Source organism: Meriones unguiculatus, chromosome 19, assembly GCF_030254825.1.
Source record: "Meriones unguiculatus strain TT.TT164.6M chromosome 19, Bangor_MerUng_6.1, whole genome shotgun sequence".
Classification (NCBI taxonomy): domain Eukaryota; kingdom Metazoa; phylum Chordata; class Mammalia; order Rodentia; family Muridae; genus Meriones; species Meriones unguiculatus.
The window spans coordinates 61,585,978-61,603,440 of record NC_083366.1 but is presented as its reverse complement, the minus strand read 5'-3'; the positions used below and the strand labels follow the sequence as shown (position 1 = coordinate 61,603,440).

Genomic DNA, 17,463 nt, shown 5'->3' with positions numbered 1-17,463 from the left:
AGAGAACTCCCTGCCAGGCCAGCTCCTGCCAGAGGCCTAGAGGCTCTGTAGGGTCTGTCCACCCTTCAGACTCCTCCGCTTTCACTTTTCCTCCTTGCTTTGGATGCTAGCCTGAGCCCGAGCCCGAGCCCGAGCCTGAACGTACTCTGAGGGTCTTCACTCTTTCTGGTCGCTTCCTCCCTCCCACATGGCAGCCCCCCACGCTGATTAACTCAAATGGCATGCCCTTTTCCTGCTCGTTCTCGTCTCTGGTCTCCGTCTGCTGGCAGCTGCTGAACATCAGTCTTACTGCCCTGGGGCTTTTCTTTTCATTTCTATTGAGATTGCCCTTCAGCTTCTCTTTGGAAAACAGAAAGCTAAAGACTTAAATTTGGCGACTTAGTCTACCAGGAGGGTGAGGTGCTATACACAGTTGCATCGTCCTGATGCCTGTTTTTAAGAAGATGTAATAATTAGATTTTTTAATGTGTGTGCCTGCCTACATGGGTTTATGTGCGTGCATCACGTGTGGGCAGCCAGAGGGTGTTGGCATTCTGGAGTTACAGGGAGCTGTGAGCAAACCTGTTATAGCTGTCGAGACCTGAACCAGGGTCCTTGGCAAGAGCAGTGAGCACTCTTCGGATGAGCCACCTCTCCAGCCCCCACAGAGAAGCTCCTGACGCCCACACTCTTGCACCTTATTGCTCCACAGAGAGCTCTGATGGCCCATTATATTCATAAGCCTATTTTATTTCACTAAGAGCTTTTGCTTTCGTTTGTAAATCAGCTTTCTCAGCCACTGAAAATAAAAAAAGCATAGAAAATTATGATGATAGGGTCACATGATGTTGTCCCTTGCTGGCTTTTGATGGAACAGAGAGGACAGGAGCCAGCGACAAAGCGCTATTCAGATGTAAGACCTTGGGGGCTGGGATTGAACTTAGTCAACTTGTTCCATTTTTCTTACACTTTATTGAACTTCCATTTGCAAATTGGGAATGTTCAATGTAAAATATTTTCTGTGAAAATGTTCTGCAGTTTCTCAGCCAGCCTTCTGAAGGTTGGTGGTTCATTCCTGCCATCTCAGAGCTTAGAAGACAGAGGCAGGAAGATCAGAAGTTAAAGACTAGCCTTAACTACACAGTCAATTCAAGGCCAGCCTGAGCTATACAGTGAGTTCAAAGCCAGTCTAGGTACATAAAGACCCTGACTCAAACAAACAAACAAAAACAACCAATGAAACAACAGCAACAAAAAAATCGAAGCACACACCAGAGCCCAGTTCTATTGACGTGATACATAATTTTCTCTCAGCGTTCAATGCCAGGCTCTTACAGATAGGGAGATGGATGACAGACACTGCCAAGTTCAATGGCTATGTAAAGAGTAAGCATGCTAACCCACAGTGGTCTGAGTCCTCACCCTATCTCCTGAGCCAATGAGCAACTGAGGTCAATCACCTCCCCCCCCACCAGAGCCTCTATGCTGACCACTTCTTCAGATTAAGATGAATAGCAAAAGCTATTGCTTGTAGTTCCATCAGTATGCATATCGTCCATATCAGCAGAATCTTAGGCCTGTCCGATCATGGGCCGCTCTAGCAGGAATGGCTACTACAGTGGGTACATAAAGGCAACTGGAGTCCCAGTAGAGAAAACAGATCTTTTTCATTCCTGCACACGATATACATGGAATCTGGTGCCGCTCCTACATCTGGGCTTGACAAAAACGGGCTCATGACAGGAACGTGTGTGTGTGTGTGTGTGTGTGTGTGTGTGTGTGTGTGAACAGAACATCTGGGATCCAAGAAGGAAGCAGGGAGTCTTTACGGAGCAACGGCAAACAGGGATTGAGGTTCAGTGTCCAGAGAACACGGAAGAAGGAAATGAAGTTGAAAAATGAAAACTTAACCTGGTTATGTACCATCAACCTGAAAGAACAGGCGGGAGGCCAAAAGGACTCTCAGCCTCAATTTCATTATTCTTCCCACTTCCTGGATGGGCGGAGCTGAGAGAACGCCAGCTGCCATGCTCTCTGGGACCTGCCCTCTGGCTGTGGACAGGGATGGGTTTTATAATCACCCACACTTGTACTTGAGGTTGCGCACACTGTAGCTGAGAGGCCTGAGGGCTTTCCACAGGACTCTGCCAACCACCTCTGGGCTTGCACACTGAAGAAAAGTGCTAGCATGTTCGGTTCACCAACTTTATACAGCCAAAGGCCGTCATGGTAAATCACAAAAGAGTTCGTCAAATTAGGAGAAATACAAAGACTTCGAGCAGGCACCTAGATTGCTATTTTGTCAACATGGCAGTGAGTGCTGGCTGCATGCCACACGTCACAGCGCTGGCTTGCCCGCCAGCTGCCTCTAATTTCGAATGATACATTTTGGCTTCAACTAACCAAAGTGCCATCTGCAAGATTCTCCTGTGTCTCCTAGGAGCCATTTTTGTCTCCCCTGGATTAAGCAGCTGTGATGAAAGCATGGACAAGTGTCTTCTCAGAGACTCACACAAAATGTAGCCAACATCACATCAAGCTGTAATACCTCAAGCAATGTAGGACATTTCAACAACGGCATTAGGACTTTTAACCCCCGCCCCCCAAAGGCTACATCAGCCATCATCTGACCTAGCTATCAATCTTCAGTGCCAACTATCTTTCACCAGAAATCCACTTCCACTTCGCAGGTTAGCACAGGCAGCACACAGTTGCACGGTTTTTCTGAGGGTGGAACACCAGCTATAACACAAACACAGACAGGGCATCCTGATCCGTTGAGGAAGAAGGCTGCCAGGTGATGAGGCTCTCTCTCTCGAGGCTCACTTCCTCTCAGATGAAGATGCTAAAGCTTACTCCTTTGCTTCGCTTGGTGGTTTCTTAATCATCTTTGCCCATGGAATTGAATTCCTTCCCCTGTTCTGCTCTGGCATTCTAAGGACCGTGTTTCTGTGGTATATATCTACAGGAGGCCTGTGGGTGGCTGGAGGAGCCACAGAGAGCTGCTGGTTGCTCACCCTGATTTTGCTCATCCGCCCCCTCTCTGTGTATTTTCTGTCATTACCATGGTGATGACTTCAAGGGCATTTAATGGTGTTTAAGAAGCCTCCCCCTTTCCTTCTAGAGTGGTTGTAGGGTTATTTTCTTTGAATTGTTATCTTTTCACCACACACAAGCAAAAATAGTTTCAGTAATTTTGACTTAAGAACATTAATTGGAATTTATTTTAAAAATCCATCCATTCCAATACCTGCATATTTTTTCATCTGGCATGTGGGATACATTTTTGTAGTTTCAGATGAAATTATGGCCGTCAAAGTGGTTGCACATATACCTTTTTCAAATGTTTGTTTTGACTGACATCTAGCTCATTCTTTGGAGACTGTTTTTCAAGAGCTGTCACTGTCTGGGAGAGGGTGTAGCCTTTTTCTTGTGTTATGATTCTGTCCTCTTCTCCTATCTCTGCTGTCTTTATTTGGGAAGACCTTGCTAGGCCCACTTCTAACCATCCCCATCAATGGCAGTGTCTTTTGCATTCCTCTGCTGTGTTCTTTGTTCTTGCTTTTTCCCTTTATTGCCTGTCTGTGGTGTGTGTGCGTGTGTGTGTGTGTGTGTGTGTGTGTAAGGATTGATTATGAAGAAGCAAGGGCACAGAACTGCAGCATTCTTTGTACCTATAGAGCAAACTGACAGCCATTGGCTGTAGAATTAGTTTTCAGGTCTGGAGCTGAGATGCTGTAAAGGCCCAATTGTGTTTATCAACTTGATGAGATCTAGACTCACTTGAGAGACAAGCCTCTGGGGACATCTGTGAGGATCATCGTTATTAGGTTAGTCGGGGTACAGAGACCTGCCTGCTATGGGTGGTCCCATTCCCTAGGAAAGGATCGCCAACTGGGAGTGAAAAAGAGAAAGTGAGCCAAGCATGAGCATTCATTGCTCTCTGCTTCATCTCTGTGGATGCAATGGTGAACAGCGGCTTCAAACCCCATTGCTATGACTTCCTTGCCACAACAAACTGTAACCACCAACTGTGAGCCAGAATAAAGTTTTCATCTCCTAGGTTGTTTTTGCCAGGGTATTTTTGTTGTTGTTCATAGAGGCTTTATTCTTTTTTTTTTTTTTTTTGTTTTTACCTTTTCATTAATTCTTTGTGAGTTTCCCATCATGAACCCCAGTCCTGCTCATCTCCCATCTCCTCATATCTGCCTTTGCCAGTGCAACCTCCTCCCCAAAATACACACACACACACACACACACACACACACACACACACACAAGCAAACAAACAGATAAAACAACGAAACAAAATCAAAGCATAGGAAACATGTCATCCCGGAAGCTGTAGTGTGTCACAGCGTGTCTCACAGTGGTTTGAGATCTCCGGCTCCTGTGACACCATCAGTATATCGAGTCCTCACCGGACCTCCTCCCGGTTATCTGCTGTTGCCCTGCATCTTGGAGATCCTGCAGCTTTGGATCAGTGGGACTGGCCCTTTCCCATGTCCCTGTCAGCTGTAGATGATAAAGATTTTGGGGTGGGTCAGCTCAGGGCCTGGGCCTGGGCCTGGGCGGGAGCTGAGCTGTTCAAGCAGCCTCTCTGCCTTATCTGCACCACCAGGGTGAGCTCTGCAGCACTGCTCCAGCTAGGGCACCCAAGGCCACCATCAGCAGCAGGCAGGGTCGGCTCTCATGCTCTAATGCCTTTGGGGCTGGCTCACCCACAGCCATGCCTCCAGAGCTAGTTGTGCTGTATTGCACAGATGAAGGGCCCGCTCTCCCAAGTGCTCCACCCAGTGAGGGGCTGGTCCAGCTCTCCCGCTCACACCCTCGGGGCTGGCTCACTTGTGCCTCGGCCATCAGGGCCAACTCTACTGTGTTGCCTAGGCAAGGTGCAGGGCCTGCTCTCCCGAGTGCTACAGCCAGCAAGGGGGCGGGGCTACATCTCCAGCTTTCATGTCCTCAGGGTGAACTCTCCCAGCTACTGCAGGTTGTGGGGGTGGGCATCACCCAGGCACCCATGCCACCTCACAACAGACAAGTTGTAGGGCCATCTCTCTTGATCTTGCCCTCTGGGCTAGCCCACCCTTGCCACCTCGACCTAGGCTAGCCCTACCATGGTGCCCAGATGAGTGCTGCAGCTGGTGAGGGGCAGGCACAGCCCACCTGCTCTCATGACCCTGGGGTCAGCTCTCCTCACTGCCTCAGGTAGAGAGGGGCAAGGGGGCAGAGGTCATGCCCCTGCTGCCTACTGCCAGGATAGTTTACCACAGCAAAAGAAAAGTAAGAAAGACATGTCTCCTTGGAAATAGCCAAGAAGACCTGGCTAATTAAAATCCTGTGCTTTTCTTGATTTAAGTTTATTTTATTCCATAGCTCACGACTCCAAATCTCTCTCTTCCCTCTCTCTCTCTCTCTCTCTCTCTCATGTGTGTGTGCGCGCGCATGTGTTTGAATATACATAGAGGCCCTATATTGACATTCATTTTCCTGTGTTGGATTCTGCCCTGTGTTTTGACACACAGCCCATCACTGAAACTGGAGCCCACGGATTCAGCTAGACTGGCTGGCCAGTGAGCTCCAGAGAGCCGCCTGCCTCTATCTCCCTGGTGTTGGGATTATAGCCGTTAACCAGCACTCCTAGCATTAGATTGGTGGGAGCCCAGACTCAGGTCCTCATGCTTATACAACAGGCGTTTGATCCCCTGAGCCATCTCCCAGCCCACTGTTTAACGTTTTTATTAGCATATGCTAATTATGCCTGATAGGTTTCACTTGGACATCATATATACATATATATTTATGTATATATGTGTCGTACTTTGATCACCTTCTTCCACCACTACCATTTCTCTTCCTGCTGCTCTGCTTTATCTTACCAAGTAATGGGCTCTGTTTTAATTGGCTTTACCTGTCACCTTGACGTAGTTTAGAGTCACCTGAGAAGGCATGTCAATGAGGGGCTGCCTGGGTCAGGTTGGTCTGTGGGCATGTGTATGAGGGGTCATCTTTATTGTCAGTTGATGTAGTGTCCCCAGCCCACCATAGGGGGCGCCATTCCCTGGAAGGTAGTCTTGGACTGCACAAGAAGTCTAGCTAAGCATGGGCCTGAGAGTAGGCTAGTAAGTGGCGCTTTGTCCTGGCTTCTGTGTCAAGACTCTGCCATGATATCCCTCAGTGATGAATTATAACCTGGAAGTGTGAGCCAAACCATTCCCTCCCCTAAGCTGCTGTTGGTCAGTGTTATCTATCTATCTATCTAGCTATTTTTTTATCACAGCAACAGAATGAAACTAGGATGGAGTCTTGGCTCCTTGGGGCAGATTGCTTGGTTTTGCCCACCCACAGGCCTCTAAAGAGAGTTAGCTTGTCATTCTTTACTGCTTGCCTCTTCGCTTACCCAGGACATACATGAGGCCCAGGCTCAGTCAAACTGATGCACACAATTCGCCATTAGAGCGGGAGACAGACAAAGAGCCATGGTCACAATAACTCAATTATACATGGCATGTTGGGTGCTAAAAGCCATGGAGGGCAGCACAGTGATAAGGTTCAGAAATTTACATGGGATGGGGGTCGAGGGTGAGTGTAGCTCAGTCGGCAGAGTGCTTGCTTCCCTAGCACGCATGAAGCTCCTGGGGTCCACCCTCAGCACTGCAAACACTGGGCGCTGGGCGTAATGGTGCTGAAATTCCAGCACTTGGAGAGTGGAGGCAGGAGGATCAGAAGTTCAACATAATTCTCAGTTATATAATGAATTAGAAGGCAGCTTGACCTTCATGAAAGGAGAGGAGAGGTGAGGAGAGGACAGAAGGGAATGGGGCCAAGGGGAGAAGAAAGAGAGAGGGAAATGGAGAGGGAAGGAAAAAGAGGAAGGGAGGGAGAGAGAGAGAGGAAGAAAGGAGGGAGAAGGAGATCGGGCGGGGGAAGAGTCAGTTATTTAAAATAGGATGGATTTCACATTTCATTGAGAAAGTGACAGCTGAACAACTCAGGTGAAAGCCTGTGGGAAGAGCTTCTGGTCAGAGGAAGGAGCTAAGGCTGGTAATTGTCTCCTCTGCTCCAGGTAGAGAAGGCTACTAGTGTGGCTGGCATGGAACAAGTCGGGAAACCAGGAGCAGGAAAGTGTGAGGTTCCAGATGACAAGGCAGGCAGTCAAAGCAGAGCTGTGGACTGTTGAAAGGAGTCTGACTTTTCATCACTAACAAAAGGGAATCGCCACAGAGTTCTCAGGGGACTGACATGGATGGCTTTCCTTCTCCAGAATCATTTACATGCTGTCTCGAAACTAGATCATGGGGGTGAGGGTAGCGGGGAAGATCATCTCAGAGATGACTGCAATTCTTTCGGCCAGAGTTAGCGAGGTGGAGAAGTGAGAAGCAGGGGCTGGAGAAAACGGGCAGTGGAGAGTGACTCCTTTCTCTGACTGAGCAATGAGAAGGGTGCTGTCACTGTTGACCAGGAAGGGGAATGGCAAGAAGATGAAGCTTTAGCAGAAGGATGAGATCAGATTTAGACACACCGTTCTGCCCATAACCAGAATCATATTTGACAGATATCCGGATACCGTGTGGGCCAGCGAAGTTGAGATGCAAAGTTCATCATGGCAAAAGAGCAATACATAGTAAATAAAGAAATAATTTAACATGTTAGATGTTAAACACGGAAGCCCAGCTCACTAACGTCATTTGCAACGAACATCAATATTCCCAGTGTCCGGTCCATCCCATCTTACTCCACTCAGTTTTCTTCTAATCTTTGCTACTATTATCTTATTATGTTTTTTTTTATGTTTGAAAATACATCATTACCACCTTCCCCTCCCAACCTCACATGCCCATTAAAAAAACAAAACAAAACAAAACAAAACAAAACTGAGTCCACTTAGTGTCGTCTGTATGGGTGTGGGACCATCTACAGGATCCTGGACAGTCTCCCAGGAGCCACAGCCCCTGGGAAAACTGACTCTTTCTCTCCCAGCAACCGTCAGTTGCCAATAGCTCCTTAGCCTGGGGTGGGCCTTCATGAGCGTCAGCCAGTGCTGGCTTTTTGGTGACTTGATGCTGCGCTAGTTCCGTGTGTTCCTCGCGGAGCTTTGAGTCCATGTGTGCAACTGAGCTGGCCCAGTTTCCTTCCTCTGGCTCTCACAGCCCCTGCCGCCCCCTCTTCCGTGGTGATCCCTGCACCCTGTGGGGGAAGGGATGTGGTAGAGACGTCCTATTTAGAGCTGGATACTCACTCTGCAGTCTCTTACGCTCTGCATGCTGACTGCGTGAAGAAGCTTCTCTGCTGAGGGCCTCTGCTTGGGCACATCTTGAGCAATTCAGCACACGCAAGGCATAGACTGTTAGGTGTTGCTTCCTCCATCCAATAGCATCCCAGTGTTTTTCCGTCCAGTGCAGCAACCTATCAGTCATTCTGGTGTGCACTGCAGCTCAGTTCCACTTTAGTCTAAAGTGGCTAAATTGTAAGTGGCTCTGTGTTCCTGTGCTCCGTGTAATTCAGTTCTAATCCAGGATCCTGCAGCGCATAAACTTCCTGTTCCTCACGTGCAAGAATGATAGTCGTGGGCACCATGCATCATGGGTAGGCTCTGTGACACTTCTCTCCAGGGTCTGAATTGTGCTCAGTCACCCCCTCTGGCCAGCAGCAAAAGTTTGTGAGATAGATAGCCTGATTTTATGGGTACAGTGTGTGGCTGGCGGTAAATTTATTTTTATTAAATCCCCAGGTCAGTTATTCATTATCTCCTGAAACTAGCCGGCCGGCACAGAGATTAAATCTTTGAACTTGGCTTTAGCTGCACTGCGTTTTAACTACTTGAGGCCATCGACGGAGGCGCAGTATTTAAGATGGTTGGCTTGTTGAGCTAGCCATGTTACATGAGCAGCAGCGCTCGGGACACAGCTCACGGTCTTATAGTAAACACAGCGTCCTGGAGAAGACAACAGAGTGGACGGATGAATGAACAGAAACCAGTACTGAAGTGATGAATAAAAACGAAGTCCTGGAAAGCCAGATAGGACCTAGGGAGCAGAAATAAACCAAACCCATTGTAGAAAACCCATTTCCCTTTCCCGAGACTGGCAGAGGCAAGAATGCTAGCAGCTCCAGCACAAGACGCTTTTCCAGGCAGTTGGAGACAGAGCTTTCTGAAAACTCTATCTAGCATATGGTCAGCTTCATGGAGTCTGGCATGTCGCCTCTATCCGATCTGCACTGTCGATCGGATAGATTGTCGGGATAGATCACACAAAGCAGGATAAGTCAGACTCGGAAGGATACAGACCATTTCGATGTCCTTTTTTAAATGGCTTTACTCATAATTAGTAAACCCTTTTGTCATCAATGAGCCTTACCCATGGCCAGTGGAAAGCATCTGAGAGCAGGAGGGGGCTCACAGGAGCAAGACGAGTGGGTAAGAGACAGGCACTGCACTTATATCACAACAATGGGTGCTGGGAGGGTGGGGGCCCCAGTCACCGCACTCGCTGTGTCCCTGGCCTGGCCCAGACCTGGTTCTCAGAACAAGCTTTCTTGTGCCAGTATGTCGTCAATCTTAGTGACTTTTGTCATCACTGTGGTCAAATACCCGAGAAGAAATAAGGTAACAGAGGAAGAAGCAATTTTGTATCCATTTTGAGGAAATGCAGCTCATTATGGGAGGGGAAGGCATAGCTGCAAGAGGTCAAGGAAGCTGGTTAACTGGTCCACGGTCAGGCAGCAGAGAGAGGACTGGCCAAGAGGAGTGCAGCCTCAAGGCCTACCCCTCTGTTAACTCGCTTACCCCAGCAAGGCTCTTCAAGTTCCAAAAAATACCAAAACAGCACCACTAACTGTTCAAACACATGTGCCTGTGGCGAACAATTCCATATTCAAAGCACCACTGTCGCCAAGGCTGGCTGGGAAACGCGGGTGGCATCAGTAACCAGTGTTCTAGGTGAGAAGAAGCTCTGTGGATCACTGTCAGGCTCTGGGCACATTCTGTGACTGAACATCTTCAGACTTTGGTCTCTCCATCTGCCTGCGCAGTATGACATTACTCCCTAGCATGACGCCACAGACAAACTTCCAGGCGGTAAGAGAGTCTTGAGATCTCTATGTTTAAAAGCTCCTCATAAACATTTGCATAAGATGCTGTCAGGACCGGGTGTTGTGGGGGGGGGGGGAAGGAAGGCACACAAAAAAACCCTCCCCAGAACTGAGAATCTAGTGCTATTTCTATTTGCTCTTCGGCTCTCTTGATGGGTAGAGAGAAAAACTGGACAATACCATCTGAGTTTTGCATTTTGGATTCACTTCAGGGGCAGCTCATACTCTACTAATAAAGATCAATTTCTAAAGACAGAAGGGGGAAATGACATCTTTGGTTGGGGGACAGTTTGTGGTCAAAGAAACAAGGAACAGGGATCCTAAGATAATGGCGTCATGTAATCAGTGGCTACCGTCTGCAATCAAAATAGCTCCAGGGGTCGCAGGTGGGCACTAGCCACCCTTGAAGCTGTTTTCTCAGTGGGGTTCTGATGCCAGGCAGTGTTTTTTGCTCAGTCTCCAGGTGCTTTACTTGCGTGGACTCAGTCCCACGCCAACACTGCCCCCAGAATCCACACCACAGCACAACACGTGTGCTCGGCCCATCTGTATTCCACTTGGACTTTCAATTTGTAAGCCACCCAGGGAACATGTCAGGTAGGGATGAAACGGGAGGTGTTTACAAACTGGCAGTGAAACATGATACTTATCCTGTCAGTTGAAACGAGCCCAGCAGATGTAGTTTTTTTGTTAAAATTAAAATTGTGAGGTGTATCGAGTTACTCTGGCCAATGCCGCCAGCTGTACAGTACGCATCAACAAAGAGGCAGCCTGTGGTCCTTTGAGCCAGGCTGTGGCTTCTAACAATTCAGTTCAGGAGCACTTGCTTCAAGGCGTTGCCTGAGAAGAAGCCCCACCCAAGTCGAACACAGAACCAGACCCGTCAGGCTTGGGAAACTGAGGCAGAAGTTATTGGTGTCTTTCTTTCCCTGGTCACAAGCATCTTCACTATCAGAGAAGAACTCCAGGGGGAATAAATAAAGTGAGTCAATCAGCCCTGTAGTGAGAATGACCCCGAAACTCATGATCCTCCTGCCTCCCAAGTGCTGGCATGTACCACTTCTCCTGACCTATTATTATTGTTTTAATTTTATTTTAACCTGCAACAGAAGTTCTTATCTCAGACCATTGGACCACGATCCCAATACACAGTCCGGGCACATATCCTCTTTCCCTCAATGTTCTCTACGGTTTCTCTCTGGATCTGCACAGCTCCAAATAGGAGGGATGGAGGTTAGAATCCAGGGGCTTCTTTCCTGAGCGACCACCTCTGTTCTTCTGTTTTTTTGGATGCTCTTGTGTTTGATCATGACTATGAGCCTTTTCCATATTACTGATCAAGGCATTGACAGTTCCTGAAAATACTATTGCTAACATGTCAGATACAGAAATCTCTCAGAGGCTTTTCTGGTGAAACTCCCTGAGGGCTCTGTGGTCCAGGGGCTGGAGCTGGCACTGGAATACACTATGTCAGAGGGTCTTGAGTTCCATGGTGGTATGAACATCCCTTCTTTCATATGTGTTTTTTGTACGTGTTTTTGGCTCTCTTGCACAGGGCCTGAGCCCAGTTCTCTCTGGCCGTGAGCCAAACTCTGTCCACCTGTATCACCTGTCATTACGTTGTCTGCACTCTGTAGAAAACATGTCTCTCCCTGCAATGTGGGAATGTTCATCAGCAACATTCCTTCTGCATTCACTTGTGTGTGATGCATTTTGGGGAATATGTTCCTGAGGCCGTCTGTCAATACAGGAAAGGAAGCAATGATGAGACAAAGAAAGGAACTAAAATTAGCGATGGATGGTACTTGTCCTGGACCGGTAAGAATGATTTTTATTAGTGGTAACACTTTCCTGGGTCATCAGCTACAAGATCCCTGAAAGACAGGAACAGCAATCCACAACTCACACACCATGACAGGCTACATAAACGGTAAACCTGTCCCACAAATAAAATGCTGTCATTTGACAGTGCGAATCCTTAAAGGAAGACATACAAGTGGCCTAGAGTTACCCACCTGAATAAACAGCTCAGGTCAACAGCTTCTAGACAGGAATAAATGACTGTCACTATAAACAGACTGTCGCTATGGAGGGATACATGCTAACATGAGCATGGGGATTCTAGAGCAACTGGCACAAATCAGGGCATCTACAGACAGACAGAATCTTCCCCGAGGAAGCTAGTACTGTGGGTTGAATTACTCCCCTGCCCCCAGGCATCCCAGGACCTTGGAAACAGAGCACTGATGTCATCAGTTGGGAGGTGCACATGCTGGAGGTGAGTGGGCCACAGATCCTAGTAGCTGTGGCAATGGCTTCGATATATGCCTCCTGTAATTCCCACCGAAATGTAATTACATCATAACAGTGTCAAGGGAGGATCCCGTAAAAGATGCTAAGGCATGTGGATCCCGCCCTTATGAATGAATTAATGTTGTCGGTCTAGGATCAGATTCCTCACGGATGGACAAGTTTGGCCCCTGGTGTCTCTCCCTTGTCTAAGTGATGGCTTCTCCTGTGTCATACCTATCCAGAAGGCCTCCACTGACGTCCTAGACATCCCAGTGTTGAGAAATGTATAGATAAAGCTATGCTCACTATATGTATGCATTCTCAGGTATTTTGCTATAGCGGCACAAACGGAGAGAGAAAAATGTTAGGCCTCTGACAGGGGGAGACTTGAAGCCAGGTGGTGATGGCCCACACCTTTAATCCCAGCATTCAGAAGGCAGAGACAGGCGGATCTCTGTGAGTTTGAGACCAGCCTGGGCTACAGAGTGAGTTCCAGGACAGCTAGGGCTACCCAGAGAAACCCTGTCTTGAAAAACCATAAAAAGGTGTGTGTGTGTGTTTTCTTTCAACACAGAAAAATGCACATATCAGGAAACTTCTGTGTAAACTTGAAGGCAGAGACCAGGGACAGATGTGTTCATAAGCCAAGGAGCATCACACTTCCAGCAAACAATCAGAAGCCCAGGAGATGGCCCGAGAGCAGGGTCTTCCTGGCCCCATTTGGGACCTCTAGATCACGGAACTGTGTGAGGAGAGATTTTCCGACATGTGTGGGACCCTCTGCTCATGGTCCCTGCTGTAGCAGTGTTATAGAATCAGTATTTTAGGACATGGAGGGAGAAACCCCAGCCTCTTTCTTTTTCCTTCTGGAACAGGGTCTTTATTTATATCCCAGGCTGCCCTGGAACTCACAATTCTGCCGCAGTTTCCCAACTCCTGGAATCACAGGTGTTTAACATTGTTCCTTGTTCCTACTCCAAGCTTTGAAAGACATGGGCACCACCAGTGCCAGTAAAGAATTGTGATAAGTACAAACTCAGAGCCAGAGAGGCTGGAAAGTGAGCTGTAGTATGAACTGAAGCCGAACCTCGGCTTGGACAGCAGGAGAGTGAGAGGAACGCTTTCAACTGTCCTTTACCTGAAAACAACCACAAGCAGGGCAGCAGCGCCACAAGCCTGCAATCCCAGCACTTGGCAGGCAGAGGCAGGTGGATCTCTGTGAGTCTGAGGCCAGCCTGGTGTACAGGACAGCCATGGCTACACACAGACAAAGCCCATCTCAGAAAACCAAAGCAAACAAAGCAAAGCCATCAACGGGAAAGTTGTGTTTAATGATGTTAGGATAACACTTTAACTAGACTTCTTTCCTAAGATGGTGGAGCAAAAGACTGTTGGGCAAAACTCCCAACTGAGTTGACAGACAGCACATGGTCTTGTGGCTGGCCACTGTGTGTGTCTGAAGACCACGTGAGGCAGAAGATGGTAAGACTGAAGCAGTGGGCCAGCTAAAACGTCCAGACTGGCCGCCACAGCCAGGTGCCCAGTTTGCCATTGTAGTAGATAAGTCTCCTGGGTGTGAGAGGTGGCTCTGTTGGTAAAAGTGCCCTCCTGACAATCTGAGTGTGACCCCTGGCTTCCACAAGTTATATGACCTCCGCAGTGAGCGTGTGCCCATACGCAGACCCACTCACGTGCACACACAGACACACACAGGCACAGACACACTCAAACACATATACATATACTCACACACATACATTCATACACACACCACACACACTCTCACACACACATATATACTCACACACATACGCACTCACACAGGCACACACACACACATATACACACAACACATACACACAGACACACTCACACAATACACAGACACACACATATATACACACACACATATATACACACAGACACACACATATACTCACATTCATACATATATACACACATACATACAGACAAACACACTCACATATAGGCGCACACACAGACACACACATCACATATACACACACTTATACACATAATTTTAAAATTAAAAAAGTAAAGTACCTTTGTGAAACAAATAAATTAGATCAACATGATGTAAAGGGTGAGGCTGATAAATTAAGAGAGCCCCAGAGGATCTTGGGTAATGAGCATGAATAGCAAAAGAGGAATGAGAATCCTTCCTTTTGTTTTCCAGGAGGGACCCAATTTCGTTAGTTAAAATAAATTTAAGCAATTTTTTTTTTTCCTGAAACACATCAATTGTGAACATGTGAACAAGAGGCTACTTGAGTTATCTTTGGCCTAACTGAAAAGGAAATGAGAATTAGCAGCTACTACGGGACCCACGGAACTGAAAAGAGAAAGCAAACAACAGTGAGAATACAGAGAGGCCAATGTGGACTATGGACAAACAAGGCCTCAAAGGGTCAATGTGGGGCGGGTGGGACAGCTCCGTGGGTAAAAGCGCTTGTCTGCGGGGCCTGCGGCCCTGAGTTCGATCCCTGGATTCCCAGGATGGGAGGAGAGAGCCGAGCCCCGAAAGTTGTTCTTGTCTCACACACGCCCGCAAGTAAATAACCTAGAAGTCAGTACGGACGCCCAACTGAATACAAAAAAGAAAGGAAATCCACTGACTAAAGAAAAAAAAAGCCAACAATCTGGTGTTTGAAAGAAATGAATTCGTAGCACATCGTTTTGGTAGATGGGTTGGGAAAGGTCTGTGATTTCACTCACTTCTGTGATAGCAGAGCAAAAATGCTCCAGCTTCTTCAGCCTGCAGCGTGTGCTGGTGAATTCAGCCCGTCTTGCAAGGCCAGGCTTAGGAGGCCCCTGCCCTGTGACCTCTTCTCCAGCTCCCCTGGCTCCTACGCCCCTTGGATCCCGACCAGCTCAGCATTTATGACAGAGCACTCAGCACAATGCATGTGGTTTGCTGGGATCTCCAAGCAAGCATGGGTTTTATATACATACATACATACATACATGTATATGCCTGTGAAAAGAAAACTGTCTCTGACTAGGAGGAGAGAGGTGGGTGTTCCGCCATCATGCTGTCACACAGCAAAGAGTATGCATTCACAGGATTTAGGCTGCCTGGAGAGGCTGGCATGCTAGGCCTGCTGCAAACGGCAAACTGCAAGGCGCTGCCAACGCCCCTGTCTGCAGTCTGGAAGCTTCCCACAGGCTATGGGAATCTGCCGTCGGATTAAGGATTAGTTGTGTTTTCTGCTTGTTTGCTTTGTTTTGTGAGAGCTGCTGAAAGAGCTGGGGACAGATGAGGAGAGAGAGAGTGAGTGAGCTTTGAGGCCCAGAGCAGACAAAGGCCACTCCACAGTGTTTGCCAATGGGAGGGGGAGGGTTTTCTTCTCTTGTGCTTTATTTCAGCATTAAAATAAGCAAGTTTGGGCCTTCATCGCCTTCAAATCAAGTGACAAAAGAAGCAGCGATTTCTCCCTTTTCTTCCCCTGCTCCACAGTCCTTGTTCTGTCCCATCTCCCTTCCCCATACTTTTTTCTTTTCTCTCTGACTTCTTTTTTTCATTCTTTGCTCTCTTCCTACTTTATTTTCTCCTTCCTTTCAGAAGGAGGGTAAATTGGAATAAAGGGAAGGCTTGGGATTCTAAAGGGCTCCAGGCCAGAGTGCCATCAGGACACAGGGTCTTAGTAGAGGAATGGAGGAGAAAGGAGTCAAGGGTTCTGGCGAATGCGAATGAAAGCGGCAGGGAGCTTGCGGTTTCATGACTAGAAAGAATGAGGGAAGGTGAGATCAGAGACTGGCTGAGGGATGGGTGTGGTTCCAGACCAAGAGCATCTGAGGTTTACGTGGGACACCGGAGGTTAAAGTGCAGAAGCCTCTCTGCTGGGACACAGCCAGTGGACACTATCAGAAAGCTAGTGACTAGCCTTGTGGAAATGGATGAGACAGGTCACGGAGAGAGCAGGTTTGTTAGTGCCTTCTCTGAGGGTAGAGAAAGAAATCTTGCAGGACTGCGTACTGTGAGGGTAAGAGGAAGACAAAGAAAGAAATTGGTTTGTGTTATTATATAAGGGAGGGAAAAAATAAAGTTGGTGGCTCGGGAGAGAAATTCTTCAAGGAGGCTGCTTCCTGACGTAGGTGTCATGTGACCAGAGGCCCCAGGCTCCTGTCCCCAAGTCTTCCCGCCAGGGTACACATTACCTCTCAACAGTTAGCCCAGGAAAGTCTTTTCTCCCTTACGTTGCTTTTGTTGAGTATTTTATCAGAGCAACGAGAAAAGCAAATGATACGCTGGGCCCCGCTGCAGGCACTGAACACAGGGCAGGCATCCACTGCTCAGAAACACAGAACCACCACATTCTAGCATCATAGAGAGCCCTCCCTGATGCTTCAGGGATTCTGCCCCTGATTACTCACTGTAGGTAACAATGGTTAAACTGACTGAATGCCAGAAAAAAAAAAATAGGTAACCAAGAGTCAGCGTTGAAAATGCAGCTAAGTTTAGGATAACCTGACCCAAAACAACATTAAAAAATAAATGAAGGCAATGAAAGTGGCTGGCTGACGTGCTACAGGACTGTGGGAAGGCCTTTCAGCACTGCTTTCTTAATAATTAACTCCTACGCTTGGCTTTTCTCTGCCTTGAAGGCAGATGGACAGAGACACACAGGGAGGCAAAGAAGAGCAGAACGGTTCTGAGATGCACAGGACGGTCTCAAGCCTCCCTCCGTCCGTCGAGTCTTCCTATATAACCACAGGAATATAACCAGTGCTGGCAAGCCTACCATTGCTCCGGCTTGGCTCTTCTCCTGTTTAAGCCTTGAGGAAAAAAAAAAAAAAAATCTAGGAAGTCCTGAGCCCAGAGAACCTCCCCCAGAGCCCTCCCAAGAGAGACCTTTCAGTATTGGGATTCTGTGGTGGCTGCTGTTGATCTCTGTTTTTGGCTAGAGACAGAAAATAAGGATAAGCAGCCAGCCACCAAGTTACACATGTATGGTGCTCATTATTGGGAGGCTGAGGCAGGAGGATCGTTTGGGCTCAGGAGTTTGAGATTCTCCTGGACAACATAGCCAGCCCCTCCCTCTCAAAAACAAAACACAGGAGTTCCAACTTTTGCAGAAA

At 47.8% G+C, this 17,463-nt stretch overlaps 1 protein-coding gene across 2 annotated transcripts in view; it reads right to left on the bottom strand.

The window, feature by feature from the left end:
- The window catches only part of Cap2 (cyclase associated actin cytoskeleton regulatory protein 2), a 137,152-nt gene that overhangs the window by 50,211 nt on the left and 69,478 nt on the right, over positions 1–17,463 (bottom strand). The window lies entirely within an intron of this gene.